Source organism: Ammodytes marinus, assembly GCF_949987685.1.
Source record: "Ammodytes marinus genome assembly, chromosome: 18".
Classification (NCBI taxonomy): Eukaryota; Metazoa; Chordata; class Actinopteri; order Uranoscopiformes; family Ammodytidae; genus Ammodytes; species Ammodytes marinus.
This window is the reverse complement of record NC_137222.1, coordinates 21,921,297-21,938,185: the sequence shown is the minus strand read 5'-3', so window position 1 is coordinate 21,938,185 and position 16,889 is coordinate 21,921,297. Positions and strand designations below refer to the sequence as shown.

The window sequence follows — 16,889 nt, the reverse complement described above, 5'->3', positions numbered from 1 at the left end:
AGTGGGCAAACTTACAAAATCAGTGAGGGATCAAATACTTATTTATTCCACTGTATATAAATAAATAAATGGAAAAAAGAGAAAATATTTTACAACGCATTTATCAAGAGGTTAAAGCTATTAACGCTGGGTTAACGGTTAACCGATTGAAGTACACAGCCCTATTGTAACTGATGAAGTATGGCAATTAAAGAAATTACAGGTGATACAGGCCTAGCTAGGAACATAAATGGTAACAAATATGTCATCTCTTCCACTCTGTGTTTCTACTTTATCAGCTCCTCTCTAACCTATACCAAACTCCGCTTTTTACCATCTGTTTTACACAGCGCTCCTGTATTAGACTGCATTCCCTGATGTATTTTACTCCACTCTTCTCTCCTTTTCATTGAATCTACAGGGTTTCATTGCTTATTGAGGTCATGTGTTAGGTCAGCAGACTGAATGTGTGGTGCTGGTGTTTGCCCCAGAGGTCAGTACAACACAATGCATCACGATCAGCTGGAGGGTCCACCCTGCTACACCGTTACATTTCTTATTAGCTCCTCTGCTCTTCTATTTATGGGCTTCAGGCAGTGTGTCTTCTTCCCTTTTTTGAAATGTTCTCATTGTTTATGTATACAGAACCAGAAACAACAGCCCATTGTGTTTCAACCCCAAAAACTATCTGAAAAAGGAAAAAAAATCAGATAAAAATAGGGCAATTAGATCCAAATTTAAGTCTGCATACCAAGTAGAAGCATTCGGTGTTCTAGTTTGCTGCTTCTCAGTCTAATTAAGTGTTTACGCTTTTTGATCCCATTTTAGTTTCCAAAGTCTTCACGATCCCTGTGTATGTATTACATTCTCAAGAGAGTGTGTTGCTGGTGAGGTGTTGGGAATTGTGATAGAATTGTAAGCTACGTATTCACTTGTTTTATTTCAACAAAATTGACCACTTTCCAACATGGACCCCATGGTAGAGAAACTGATTTTATTTCCCCACAGGGGCAATACTGATTAGTTAATGAGTTTAAATATTTGGGCCTAACATTGGACCCAACATTAACATTTAAAAAACATATCAAACAATTAACAAAGACTGTAAATTTTAATATATACAATTTCAGACAAGTAAGATCCTTCATGACAACTAATGCTGCTCGAATGTTTTTACACTCGATGATTTTTTCACATATTGAATACTGTATAACCACATGGTCACTTGCTGCTGGCACAATACTTAAACCAATACAATCCCTTTTTAAAAAGGCCATAAAAATATTTGACAAAAAGCCATTTTCGTTTCACCATTGCATTGTTTTAGATAAACATCATTTATAAAATTTTTATAACTTTGTTTATTTTAAAAATGCATGTTTTATATATAAAATTTTGCATAGACTTGCTCCTCCACCTTTGAAAGACTTTATTAAGCTGAAGTCTGCGAGTGGGACTGGCACCAGGGCCACAGCCCGAGGAGACTGTGACGTCCCATACAGAAGTACTACATTCGGACTGTTCTGTCAGTCAAAGGAACTAAATATTGGAATACTCTCCCACTCACAATAAGAGACTCACAAAATTATTCAACCTTCAAAACACACCTCAAACAGTGGATAAAAGAAAACCAAGTCTGTGACCACCTTTAAACTCTTATTTTCTTGTGTTATTTGTGCCTTTGTATATGTATTCATTTTTTAACCTGTATTTCTTTGCATACCAGGGACAACAGATGAAATCTAGCATTTTTGCTAAAATCTGGCATTTTTCATGAGTATGCACTGTCCCTAACAAATAAACAAATAAATAAATTGAAAAATGTAATGTGCTCCTATAAAATACAAATCGCTGACAGCTGTGCTGCTGAGGATGCCAGGAAATGGTTTATGCAACAACATACCATCCACAATATCAATGAAAGCCCACCGGAACCACAAACAGACATGGTCACAGTCTGAATACAGACAATGGAGAGAAATAGAACTTGTTCATTCACCTCATTAAGAAGAAAAACAATGCTTGTAAATAATATAAGATTGCAGTGCAGACTACAATCTGTTTACACTATTTGACTTCCATTTTATCTCAGCCTAAACCCGCTGTCTACTAAATTGTGTCTTTTATGAATTTACTGATGTTCAGGTGCTACATGTTAGTGTGATTACAAGTCTGTTTTTACACAGACTCAGAGACACACAGGCAGACAGACACACACACACACACACACACACACACACCTCTATCACCCACCCTATGAATAGAAAGAAGGCGGTTTTAGACTTGTAATATGTCACATGGCAGCTTGTTAAACACAAGCAAAGAGAGGGGTCGGGGGGGTAGGCCTATATCACTCCTCCCAAATCATACAAATGACTTCATGTTTACTGAAACTTTTGTTTCAACTGTGTTTGCATCAATCTTATCCTTCATCGAAAGATTACAACGTCAAATGGTTCAGGGTTTCATTGCCACAGAGGTTGTTCCCTTGACACAAACAGTCTCACCATCATTTTTTTATTTTTTTTTTAAATGGCTCTTGAATTTCTTTTGCCATCCATCATACATGAATGACAAATTTAAATATTTACCTCAGAATTACTTATGTAATAAATCATAAAAAGAGGAAATTCCTCCGATACGGGAGCTGGAGACACTTTATCAGCACACATTAATTAAACATCAACACTTTCTTTCAGTCGACCATAGAAACTGCAGCTTATTGTACTTGGCATATATCTTACAAGCTTTTAAATGACACGGTTTCAGACGTCACAACTTGAGTTGGGGGAAATTTGGTTCCTACTGAAAACACAAATATTTTAAAACAGCATTTTTAAAACAGGGTTTGTCTAGGACCATACTTGTTTGGAAAATAAATGTATTGTTTGGTGAAGAAGTGCCTACTTGTTGCAGGGCTACTTGGTGAACTACTAAAATTGACGAGCCTACACGCTAGCCAGCCGGGAACGTGCTAATGCTAGTCACAGTTAGCCTACATCAGCTCATCGAGCTAGCTTGCTTACTTCTAATTTATTTATTTTTTTATTAGATTTTTTAACAACAGCAAACAAACAAAACAACAACAAACAATAAACAGCTGCTGATTTATAACTTAGCTTGCTTAAAAGAGTATCTTTAGCTCGGTCCCTAATGGAAAAACATCGGAATTTCCCACAGGGTTTTCAAAATGCAACAATTTAAGCCCCTATCTCACTGGGCTGCGACTGTTTGCGACAAGTTGGAGACTGCATTCGCAAACGAGTCTCTAAACTGTCTCCAAACGTTCGCGGAGGTCTCAATTTCCTCGCATGAGTCGCAGAGCCGCGCAGTCCTGTCGCATGAATTTTGAACATGTTCAAAAAAAGTGTGCGACAAATCAGTCTCAAAATAGTCTCAGAGTCGTCGCAGGTGTGTCGCACGCGTCGCAAACCCTTCTCAATTTAGTCTCCGCGAGTCAGAAAGTGCAAGAAGTGTGAGACAACTTTGCGAGGGTTTGGCGAGTGTTTGGCGACATATGAAACTAAATTGCGACTGCTTTGAGACAAAAATGAGACTGACATTCCGTTCGTGCGACACTCGCCAGACGTTCGTGAGACATAAATGCGACCTCCAGGCAAGGACATTCGCAAATGTGTCGTAAGTAGCAACTCAGTGAGACTGCAAGTGAAAATTGTCGCAAATTGGCATATTTTGTCGCAATTTTGTGTCTCCATCTTGTCGCAAACAGTCGCAGCCCAGTGAGATAGGGGCTTTACTGATGTGCCATCACATGGAATGTTCATTTATGCTTATGCAACACTTGCTATCAAAGCCTGTATCGTTCTTGATATTTCTACCCATCTTCATGTCTTGTACTTTTTCTTTGATCCTTTTCTCTTTCGTTGTAGAGCTGCAATTATTTAAAAGTGCTGAACTTCAATAAAAAATGTAAAAAGCTAAATGAGCTTATTTCTACAATATTACAAAATGAGCTTTGTAACAACAGGACTAAGTAAGTAAAGGAGTCATCATGTTGTCTAACAAACGCTACAACTAATATTGTATTGAAAGGCCTGATGAAATGGGCTAAAAATTCATCATTTTACTGTTTGTGAGTCTTACTTCATTGTTTAACTTTGGCAAAGACATTCATCACTTCAGGTAATGCTAAAATGCTCACGGTATAAGAGCTGAACTACAACGTTTTCCAAAATAAATATTAATAACAGACAACTAGAAGTCAAAATGGTTGCCGCGTCCCATTTAACAGTTATCCCTAAGTAAAACAAAGTTATAATAGAAAACAGGAACAGCCGTGAGCCTCCTGCTTTCCCTTAGAACATCACCACTATCATGAGACTGAGCATGAGGGGAAACATTCATGACTGGCTTCAGTCTTCATGCTGGTCGGCATTGGCAACTCAGAGCCCCAGATAACAAGCTTCCTGGATGATGCAGCTGAGAGCAAGCAACAGTTATCAACTTGTTAGAAAAAGGTGTGATCGCATTCCACTGCCACGGGGGCACCACCAATCACTTATACCTTGTTAAAAAACTCTCTTTTTATGTTTGTGGGTTTTGTCTCTAGATGGTTGCACAAACCCAACTCTGAATATCCCAGTGTCCAGCCTGCAGCCTGTCACATGCCTAACAGAAGTCAGCAAAACACCAAACAAGTCAAAACACAAATCAGCCACACAAACATCCTGCCAATCATAGAGCTCCTTACCTCTCAGTGGCTCCTCAGCAGATTGGACAGTGTGGTATCCTGAGGGAGATAGGATAGCCGATGACCAGCAGCCCTGCATCTACACCCACTGACTGACTGACTGACTGACTGGCTTGACTGACTGAGTGAGTGAGTGAGTGGAGGGCTGGATCACTGGATGGCTGGATGACTGTCTTACCATTGAGCTGGAGGCAGCAGAGCAGAAAGCCACTCCCCCCTCACAGAGCAGCTGACTCGCTCCCCGCCTGGAGGCATGGATGGATGGGATGACTTAGTTTAACAAACAGCTCTGCCTTGCTGGCTGCAGTCCCAAGCTGAATGACTTAATGGAAGACCGACCAACCAAGTGACCCACTGACTGAATGACTAGAGGAACTTACTGAATAACTGTTAGATATAAGTGATAAGCTGCCCAACATTCCGATAAACCTTTTGTCTAAAAGACTAACTGGTCTACTAACTACACAATAAAAAGAACTGACAAACTCAAATACGTGATTAACTAAGATAGTCAGACAAACTAACTAAGGTGAACAGTTGTCTGACTGGTTCACTGACTGACTGGTTATTTCATATGCAGTGAGGTTGTGGTCTTTCTGCTTTTCCCTTTTCCTGTACTGCTATGTTTCCCATTTCTCTGTGTAGTGAAAGGGTGGGGCCCATCTAAGTTATAAAACACACACACACACACACATAGACACAGACAAACACACATGCACAGACATAAACACACAGACACCCATATCTGTTAGAGAATGCAGAGCAAGGCAGTGGAAGCAGGTGTGTGTGTGTGTGTGTGTGTGTGTGTGTGTGTGTGTGTGTGTGTGTGTGTGTGTGTGTGTGTGTGTGTGTGTGTGTGTGTGTGTGTGTGTGTGTGTGTGTGTGTGTGTGTGTGTGTGTGTGTGTGTGTGTGTGTGTGTGTGTGTGTGTGTGTGTGTGTGTGTGCAGCTAGCAGTAGTACAGCAGGAAAAATGTAAGAAATGAAAGAGGGCAGCAGCAGGTAAATCCTTGTATGCAGGAAAGGCATTCTATATTGGATCTGTCAGCCGAAGCGCACACACTCAACTAAGTCAACTGCATGTCGCACAGCTTCACACGTGGATTGTAAATAAACTAAAACCAATATTAGTTATGAATTGATGTGTTCTTAGTGGAGCGGTGGGTGGAAATGCTGGTTTTGTGTTGCTGTGTTCCCTTTCAAATTAGGTTACATTTTAATTAGCCACATGATGTGTATCCTGGCTGATTTAACTGTTACATCACAGTTACAGTAGTTAACTATAACTTGCTCAATTTATTATGTTAGATATTGTAAGACTGTGAGCTGTAGTTGCTGCCAAAGAGTCTTCTACGATGTACTGAATTAAGTCTGAAAACTTGTAACATGTAAATGAGATTTCAGTTTTTGGATTTTTAACAAATTAGCGTTTCTAGCACACATGTCTAAAATATGTCCTGAAAGCAGGTCGAGACAATACCGAAAAGCTTTTAGATATCGAAAAAAACGTATAATTAACATTTTTTAAATAATACAATTATAGTAGGCCTACAATGAATGTGTGGTGTAGTGGTTAGAACGCACCCCAATAGAGGCTCAGTCCTTCGAATCTGGCTGGTGGTCGTTCTCTGCATGTCATTCCCCTCTACACGCCATTTCATCTCTGTCTCTCCAAAGCTGTCTAATTAAGCATCAAAATTACAAAAAATATATCTTTTAAAGAAAAAATGTATCTGTGTATTCTCATACACCACGGACTGGAGACTGACTTGGATACAGATGGTATAAGAAAAATTATAAAGTTGTGTGTCCTGGGGCGCTCCTGTGGCGTAGTGGATAGAGAGCATACCATATTGGTACGCTTTTTGTTTGTTTGTTGTGCATGTACTGTTTGCTTTGGTGGGCTACTGCCTTGATGTCTAACACATCTGATGTTGCTATAAGTCCTAGTCTACCTTTTTCATTTGTGTTTGTCTGATGCTGACTCTTGTTTGTCCTGCATGCTTTATGTATTCTAATGCTTGAACTACTGAATACTTGTATGTGGTTATAATGAATGTTTTATCTGTTGCTTTTATATGTTTTTTTTTAACTCTTTCTGTTATTTGCTTATTTGCTTTTTAGGGAGCCTATTGTTACATCTGGCCAAGGACTGCAGATGGAAACTAGCCTTCTGGCTAAATCTGGCATATTTACAGAAATGTTTATTAATATGCACTGTCCCTGACAAATAAACAAACAAATAAAAAATAAAATAAAAATAAAATTGGCTCCAGCCTTCGTTGCAGTGGTTGTGGGTTCGAATCCGACCCGTGGACCTTTACTGCATGTCATCCCCCCCTCTCTCTCTCTGTCTCCCCATTTCAACTCTTTACTATCCAATAAAGCTTGAAAATGCCAAAAGAATAATATTAAAAAAAAAAGTTGTGTGTCCTGCGATAAATGGCTGAAAAAGCTTAAATAAATAAAGAGAATTTTCTTTTTTAAATATATATATATATCCTGCCCTCTCTCTGCTGGTTTTCCAGTCGACATCTGTCCAGGCGGTGAAGCATCATGTGGCTCATGGCGGTGACCTTTGGGAGACGTTAAAGGTCTACACCACAACACTGACGGTTACCATGACAAAACAAGATCAATGAAACGCTGACAGCGGGAGACAATGTTCTGTTACATCAGAATTATTCGTTTCTTTTTCTTTTCTTTTTTTCTTTTTTTCCCTTACCAGGCTCAATGTGGTGTCAGGAACAGAGGCTTCCTTCCATTATACATGATCATCTGTACATTTGCAATGGTTGTATACTTTGATCAAACAGCCTTAATACTGCCCAGTGGGTAATTGGGCAATGAGAGCTTGTGCTTGCATCCTATGTTGCATTGATGCTTACTGACTCCAACTGTAGCAGACTGGTACTTTTTACTCAAGGCATGAATCAGAAGAACAAACGCCCTCCATCCAAAAGGTCAGCTTGGCTTTACTCAATCCGACGGCCTCTTTTTCACATCCATTAGCAATAAAAACTAAACTTTGGGCCGTGACATTAATGCAATAGCATTATGCAATTTAGTTTAGCCTCTAATGCCATCCTGCTATTGACCTTTGATTTTGTCACATTATTGCCGCCTGCTTGACTGCCCCCTTGTAGCTGGACGTGGCTAATGTGCTAATGGTGTGGGGTGTGTCCCACAAGGCTACTGTACCGGGAGCTTAATGTAAAATAGAAGAAGTACAATAAAGTCAGACCTATTAGTACTGTGATGAATACAAACAGGGAAAGCCTGGCTTGTGTGAGCTCTTGATTGACTTCTGCAGCCAATCACTCATGAATCCCATTGTTTTATTAGTTTCAGGGAGCCGTCTTCTGCTCCCTTTTTACACTAATTCACTACATTCATACGGAAGCAGCATCAGGAGGACAGTGGTGCTGGGAAAACAAAAAAATAGGTGGGTGCATCTTTGTGGTTAATACAACTTAATTTGAAGAAATATTACTATGCTTAAAAACAAAATATGAATTTGTTTATTTTAAATACTTATAATAAAGCTGGACTCTGAATAAAGCTTTGTGGCTGTTGGGATGCAGTATATGCAGCTTGTATTGACCGGCCTCCACTGACCTACTTTATTATGCCCATATCCCCTAGTCTTCTTGAGTTCAATCCGACTGCACATCAGCCCAATAAAGACGTAGCTTTACTTCAGTGGAAATATATTTATCAAATGAATTATGAAAAGATTAAACTCAAAAGAGAATTGTTGATCTTGGAAACACACCTTTGGTAAAACATCCTCAATACATGGTCCACCCTTCAGCTGTTTCAGAAGCTTCCAGCCACATCGCGTGGCCTTGTATTTGCTTAGTTGCGAGTCATGGAGGTGGTTTTGTTTTGAGTTATCAGCGAGTCGAGTCCACAGAAGTAGTGACGAGGTTGAAACTTAAATCACATGGGCTATGTATTGAACAGAACAGAAAAAAGGGCTAAAACACTATATACCATGATCTATTATACTAAGGTCCCATGATAATAAACCATACACGACAACCAAGCATAAGAAAGCTTTTCAATTACCAAGTATAGTGAACCTTGTATAAAGGAATCTACAGATTTAACATTTGTGGAAATACTTATTAGTTCCCATTTCAACTGGACTTGATGGCAGACTGTTTGCTATGGATAAAGCAACATTCCCTCAAACAGAAGCAGTCAGCAGTTCAATATGTCCCTGAGTGAATATTGTTGTTGGGCCAACATGGCGGCGTCAGCAGGACAGTGAGATCACTCCGTGTCATAGATAGTTCATTCTGTTCCACATGATTGGTTTAATAGGAAACTGCACTGAGGGCAGCCAAGAGTTGTAAAAGGCCACTTGGCCAAACAATGGACTTACAAAACAACCAATCTTACGTCACTGAATTGGAACTCTGCATGCTTTTTTCTTTCTTCTGTGCTACATAGTCCATAAATAGACTCTATATACAAGTGTTTGTGTGTTTTCATACACCAAATCAGCATTGACAACAGCACCAAACTTTGCCCTAGGCGGCAGCAGGGATGCTGGGAAAATTGTAAAGTCCCTCAATCCCCATTGGCTGAATGTGAAGAGGGCAACGGGGTCCAAACCAATCTGCTACCAAGACTGTGACATGCTCGGAGTTGAGGAGGACAGCAATTTCCCCAATCCCCACTGAACCAGAGGGAAGCCATTAAAAATGAATTGTGTTAATAGATCGGATGGGTCTCACTGGTACGGAAAGAAGATACAGCACTAACATGGAGATAGATATGAGCACTAATTGAGTACCAATTCTCACAACAAAGACGTATCACTCTGGTTAAATGACAAATATTGCTGCTATCAATTTTGACAGAATGTGAATGGGTGGAATGTTGCGTGTCTTTCTGAGTGTGTGTTTGTAACACTATTACATAACTGCCAATAGTAAAAGCATGACAGACACAAATCTGGTGTCCAACATAAATGACTGCAACGTGCAACAGAGACTCCCTGTGGTCCATATATGTCTGTTACAATTCATCTCATACATTAGGGTTGGAACTGATTTTGAACATATTTGATGGAACACCTTCAAAGCGTCAAGCCATGACTGAGTTCTGATTTTTCTAAGGCCCAATTTACACTCCTCACATACTGGTCAAATCTAGATGAGATTTAAGACTGTTATTTACACTTACCCACATACTGTATGTGCACCTCTATTGGTCAGACCACAAATCTAATTGCAGTTGATCTTGATTTTCCCACCTACAAGGAGTCTGGGTGGAACAGCTCAGCATGATTATAGCCCAATCAAGAAGATGAAGTGTAGAAGATCAAGTTGGGCATGACAATCACATTTTTTTATCATGTGTGGTGTGTCATAGTGGACAACATCTAATGATATCATCCGATACACGTCACCATGTCCTGACAGAAAGACTAGCATGTAAGAATTAGTTTTTTCTTCCAAGACGTATTCCGTTTTGATGTGAGAGGTGCTCTGCCGTGCTGTAAGGTCAAGAGAAAGGAGAAAGGTTTGTCGAGCTCTGGATCACCCCAGATATTAATAATTAAAAATGTTGAAAGTGTTGGGCGCATCTTTCTGCATCAATATTCAAGACTGAAGATTGATTGAATGGAAATGAACTGAAGCCAAAAGAACCTGGCAAGAAAGATTATTATGATTTTGGATTTTGAAAATGCTGAGAAATAATGTGGGAGTAATGAGGTGTAAAACAGTCTTGTTGATTTAACTTATCTGCAGCAGAACCCTTAAGTAAGGTCTCAGCTGAGCTGAGGGTGGAAGACAATCGCTCAAGTCATGCAAGTTCTATTACAGCCCTGCTAAAAACACTTAAGGAATGTCCTTTCCCATCTAACACTGTTTACCCAGGGACAGACACACAGCAGCACACAACAACGAGTATTTCTCCTCAGAGGGGAGAAAAACTTGACAGCTTGTAAGCGAAAGGTCACTAGTTCAAATCCCAGCAGGAAGACAGAGCATGACACACAGAAGAAAGAGTAGGGACATTTCCACAAACCCTCCAACTTTACAAAAACGTTTCTCTTTTTTATTAAATATGCATGACAACACTATATCTATTGGGATGGATTGCCATGACTTTTTTATAAACATTTGCGTTCCCCAAGGGATGAATTTCAGTGAATCTCTGCCTTTTGTTTAGCACCACCACGATGTCAAAAGTTTGGTTTATAACCTAAACTCTGTAAAAGTCGTGACATTCCCTAATACCACTTCAGCTGTACTTCATTTGAGACCAAACAGCGAATGTTAGAATAGAACACCATCACGTTAACATTTATCTTGAAAGCACAAGAAATAGCCTGCCGATCCGGCTAAAGACTCTCTAAACTTGTAACTTGGTCGATTGGTTTAAGAGATTGGAATTCCAAATACTAGATCTGCTGCTTCTAAACATGGACTAACAAACCTAACTAATAGAACTTCTTCTTTTCCCCCCAAAAAAGAGGAAAATATATGACATCCAGAGAACGATGTCGTTCAAACCGAATCTCATAGGGAAGGACAAGATACGCCCATTGGACAAGATTTATTTTCTTTCTTGGAGGTAAAATGTTGCGTAAAGTACGACAAAAAAGACAGGAGCTCCTGTCTATGTGAGAAAGCTTGGTGACATCAACTCTGATTGATGTCACCAATCATACACAAGGTCTCATACACATGAGACCTTGTGTATGACGAGACCAGCATGCAGAGTCTGAACACAACAGCTTCTCAATATGAGGACAACAGGTATTCAATTGTTTGGACGCACTGTGGCCAAATGTGACTCAGCAAGCGCTCTCCATGTTGTTTCCTATACCAGCACAATGACCGTTGTAGCTCCACTGCTGATCTGAATGTCATGATGTCACGCTCTTCACAGGCTGAACTGATGTCGACGGGTCAGCAGAAATGGCAGTCGCTGATGTAACGGCCACATCCTGTTTGAGATTAACAGCACCGCTCCAGGCAACAGCAAATCCATTACTGGAGACTGATGGCATCGTTTGGGTTCATTGATAAAGACAGCCTAGGTGCTCATAATGCCAGCAACAGTTGCTCCGTTTAGAGGGATTTTAAATGACGTCAACACCTTCACATGTCTGTGAAAGACATGAGGCCTGTGTGTATAAGACTAGGGTTGCGTTCCGAATCGCATACTCTTTCTTTTTTCTATTCTACATACTACATCCGACGATAAAAATGATCTAGTTAGGATGCAGTAGGCATACTATTGGGACATACTTTTCTCTCTTATTTCATCGTAACATTGCGCCTTGATCTTGCCTCTTGCTTTTATATCCGTCGCATCCCCGTTTGTTTTCATATGGAGGCTTCGTCGATGTTACGTCACTTCACGTGCGCACTGGATTGTGGGTCAGAATCGCCCAAATAGGATGCACTTTTTTCAACACTAACAATCTTGGCCGCATGAAGTAGGACATCCGGGTACTTCTAACCATCCTAAATCTGGCCACAAGAATCGGGACATCCTAAATCTTTTTTCTACATACTATATAGTAGAAAGTATGCGATTCGGAACGCAACCTAGAGCTTTTTGAAGGCAATAAGAACCCATCGAAATGAAGGATCGAGAAATACCCAGTGTGCTTTCATGGGGTGATTCAGGTCAGTCTGTCCATTTTCCAGAGTCCCTCACAATAGAGAAAAGCACTTGAGCTATGTCAGCGTGGTCCAGATAAAAACATCAACAGCTATTAATTGGATTGCCATGACATTTGGTATAGACATCCATTGTGCCCAGATGACAACTTGTGGAAACCTTGGTGATTAAAAGAAACCGAATGGAACTGTGCGGTATTACCTCTCAATGTTCTGACCTTGTACCAGCATCTCACAGAAGACTGGTGTGCATTTTTTGCCCACTTGATTAATGATGTTTAGACAAAGTAACATGAATTATTTAATCATTTTGTTTGATGGAATCCAGTTTCTTATTCATTTAAATGGTTTAAAGAAATAAGTAAAGGGCAACTGCTTCATAATTGCAGCCTCTCTTCATCCCAAAGAGTCATTTATAAAAGGTCCACTTTAAAGAGGGTAGTTTTGGCTCATTCTTAAGACTTATTTCGATCCCTACAAGTTAGAGATTGTCAAAAACATTTCTCGAGGCCAAGCAGAACATTTCTGTGTAATAAAGTTGAAATAATTGGCCCGTTGAAAAAGGGTGTAGTATTTATTTTAATACAGACAATCCATGAAGCTGAAAGCCCCTCCACAGACCATGTTTCTGACTTCATGACACTTTACAAGATCCATGTGAATAGCAGAGATTGTTGAACCTCTTTACAGAAGTAGATAAGATTTGTTTGAGGAGGATGTGTGAGGCGTATGCTTTGGTCTTGTCTACTGTTCGTTCACCTGTATTCTGTGTAGCCGTTAATGATCCCTATACCCTCTGACAGAAATATTTTTGCAGTTATTAACCGACTCTTGGCTCAACCCCAATATTGCATTAGACCTGGCAACTTTTTCCTGGTTTATTTTTTTTAAATTGGCAAATTTCTTCCCCAATTTTCACAAAGATGTACTTAAGGATGGGTTAGGTTCCAGCAGAAAAACAACTCGGGTAAAGTTGGGGAATGATTTTGGCCATGGTTAAAAGAAACCAACATTGACTGTCAGTAAGTAATGGGAAACAAAGAGCGGTCTCTCGTGTCAAAGAGTTGGCCCTCCTGACCTCCTCTCTACACAAACCCTGAGGCTCTAATAAAAATGTCACTCTTTTTCCACTATCGCTCCTGACATAAAAGAGCCCGTTACACATCCACAGGACGTCCTCTCCGTAGATAAACGTAAAAACTGATTGATCCTGGCAGTTTTTCTTGGAAGGGGAGTGTTCTTTAAAATCAGCAGTATCCATTCATCAGTCCAAAATACAACATGGATTTTAATTTGGGAAAAGAAATGCAAAACAGAAATTGAAAGAAGCGGTAACGCCGGTAAGGATGGTGAACGGAGAGAGGATGATGAGAGGTAGGACAAGGCTGATGACAAGACTGCAGTTTAAAAATGCATGAGTCTCCAGCCTCCAGGAGATTGTCTGTATATATTGTGGGTGAGTCAGTCAGAATGAAAAACAGACAAAGAAGGAACTGTTTAGGGTGGATGTTAACCTAAGTGATATAGTGATGATTGGCTGGAGGCCTGTGAGTCATCTCGCATCATGTGCTGGTGTGAGGGTCATTATTTGTTCAGTTATTTACCAAGGGGATTCATCACATTCATCTCACGTTTCACACACACAGTCTATGTTGACGATATTGATGTATGCGAGTGAGGAAGAGGACACTATACACTGTAGGGAGATGTAGCAGAAGATGTAGCAAGAGGAAGAGTAGAGCAAGAGAGAAGGGACAATAGAAGCCGATCAGATCAGGCAAATGAGGTGAAAGACATGCGGCCTGTGTGTATAGACACAATGTAAAGCCAGTTTAAGAGGCAATGCGATTACGTACAGGGGGTCAATGTGGGCAAGCTATTGGAGGCAAATTTGCACGGCACGGTGTAGATTGAATGAGGCATCCGTGCGAGTTGAAAATGTTCTGAGATCAGTCAGAGTCTGAGCTGAACACACACAGACACAGTCAGTCTCAGTTGCTAGCTACCCTACAGCTTACATACATTTTGGGATACTGGATACTGGTGTGAAACAGGATTAGTGACTCAATAAGTATCCAATACCACTCTAATGTTGTCCATTAAGGCTTTGTCCACATATACTACATGTTCATGTATTAGTCCACAACTTCTGATTCCAACCGCTTTACTGTTATGACACCGATTTTTGACAAACTTACCCAGCTGCAGCTATTTCACATTCCTTCTGTGAGTGGGCCAAACAACATAACTATTGGCTGTTGTTGTGTCTTGTGTGCTTAAGATGCTCTCTGTGTGCCGATGGCTTACCATCAACCTCGCCCAAAGATGCTTTCTTGTTGGAAGAAACAGCCCCCTCTTTGTACAAACACAAAGAGCAGTGGTAGGTCCGTCTCTTCATGAAAGATCTAGGAGGTTGACTCATGTCGGCGTTCAGACAGCTTGTGCTTTGACAACTTGCTTCCTCAATGTTTTTTGCTTTTGAAAACACAACATTGTGGTGTCACAGAGATAAAATGATTTTGATTGGATGTGACACCACAATGCATGTGAGCGGTTTTAGTTGAAAGGCATCATCACAGACAGATAGATTTAGGCTCAGTTCAAAAAGACAGCCTCATTACAGCAATTAAAAGCATGAATAATTCAATAAGATGTAAGCACTGAGAGCCAGCCACTCTTCTTCATGCTCGGAGAGAGTCAAAGAGAGCGCAGTAGGAGGGATGGCAGCAGCACATGTAGCATCGTGACCACTAACTCTTTGCACTCGGAAGACAACTCCACACCTCTCCTCCTCCTCCTCGTTTTTTTCTCTCTATCTCTCTTTCCCTTCTCTCCTTCTGCCTCCGTCACCAGGCAACTAGCCTTACTCCTCTCATCTCTGTCACTCCTTCTTTACCCATGTATTAGACCTCCCTCCCTTTCTCCCTCCCTCCCTCCCTGGCTATGCATCATACAGTATGTACGGTTTTACTCTGGTAACAAGATTTTTGCTGCAGCTTATGTAGCCTTCACAAAAAGCAGGAACATATCTCAGTTCCACCTCATGGGTATTCTGAACCATCAACACTGGCACATTTTACGTTGTGATGGATTATGAAACTGGAAATACGTCAGTGAAAATGCCAGCAATTCCATCACCTCAAACCTTTTCAGACATGGCACGTACAACATCCCCGGCTTCATATACTGTATCTCTCTCTCTGAAAAATGACATTCACTTATAAATCCATTGCATACCAAATGCATTTTGTAGTAAACAAAACACAATAAGTAATCAGTTTATACAGTTTTAGTATTTTATTTGCAAAGGTTTTATACACTTACTTACAGTAACTACAAGAGGAGTTCGAGTCAACTCCTATAACGTTCATCTTCAGGTTATCTTTTCACTATATCGCTCTGATGTATTTTTTTGTTCTGCCACTGTCAAGCACTTTGAATGGCCTTGTGTCTTTGAATTGTGCTATATAAATAAACTTGCCTTGCCTTGCCGTCTATGGCCGTGACTCCCGTGTGTGTATCTTTTTAATATCGTATGGTTGCATAAGACTATAATATGCAATAGGCCTTTTATACAAAAGAATATTATACAGTATCTCACAAAAGTGAGTACACCCCTAACATTTCTTCAAATATTTCATTATATCTTTCCATGCGACAACACTGAATAAATGACACTTTGATACAATGTCAAGTAGTCAGTGTACAGCTTGTATAACAGTGTAAATTTACTGTCCCCTCAAAATAACTCGACACACAGCCATTAATGTCTAAACTGCTGGCAACAAAAGTGAGTACACACCTAAGAAAAAATGTCCAAATTGGGCCCAAAGTGTCAATATTTTGTTTTGCCATCATTATTTTCTAGCACTGCCTTAACCCTCTTGGGCATGTAGTTCACTAGAGCTTCACAGGTTGCAACTGGAACCCTCTTCTACCCATTCATGACGACATCAAGGAGCTGGTGGATATTAGAGTCCTTGCGCTCCTCCATCTCCCATTTTAGGATGCCCCAAAGATGCTCAATAGGGTTTAAGACTGGAGACATGCTTGGCCAGTCCATAACCTTTACCCTCAGCTTCTTTAGCAAGCCAGTGGTCGTTCGGAGGGGTGTTTGGGGTCGTTATCATGTTGCAGTACTGCCCTGCAGCCCAGTTTATGAAGGGAGGGGATCATGCTCTGCTTCAGTATGTCACAGTACATGTTAGAATTCAATGAACTGTAGATCCCCAGTGCTGGCAGCACTCATGCAGCCCCAGACCATGACACTCCAACCACCATGCTTGACTCTAGGCAAGACACACTTGTCTTTGTACTCCTCACCTGGTTGCCGCTCCACACTCTTAACACCATCTGAACCAAATAAATGTATTTTGGTCTCATCAGACCACAGGACATGGTTGCAGTAATCCATGTCCGTAGTCTGTTTGTCTTCAGCAAACTTTTTGTGGGGTTTCTTGTGCATCATCTTTAGAATAGGCTTCCTTCTGGGATGACAGCCATGCAGACCAGTATGATGCAGAGTGCGGCGTATGGTCTGAGCACTGAC

General features: G+C 40.5%; 1 protein-coding gene across 2 annotated transcripts in view; it reads right to left on the bottom strand.

The window, feature by feature from the left end:
- Positions 1 to 16,889, bottom strand: part of rab27b (RAB27B, member RAS oncogene family) — a 58,418-nt gene that overhangs the window by 28,335 nt on the left and 13,194 nt on the right. The window contains exon 1 of one of the 2 annotated variants that reach the window (XM_080046723.1): positions 4,691 to 4,805. The exons of the other annotated variant lie outside the window; for it this stretch is intronic. The gene's annotated coding sequence lies outside the window, so the exon portion shown is untranslated. Of the gene's footprint in view, positions 1 to 4,690; positions 4,806 to 16,889 lie in introns of those variants that run through there. 2 annotated transcript variants of the gene reach the window in all.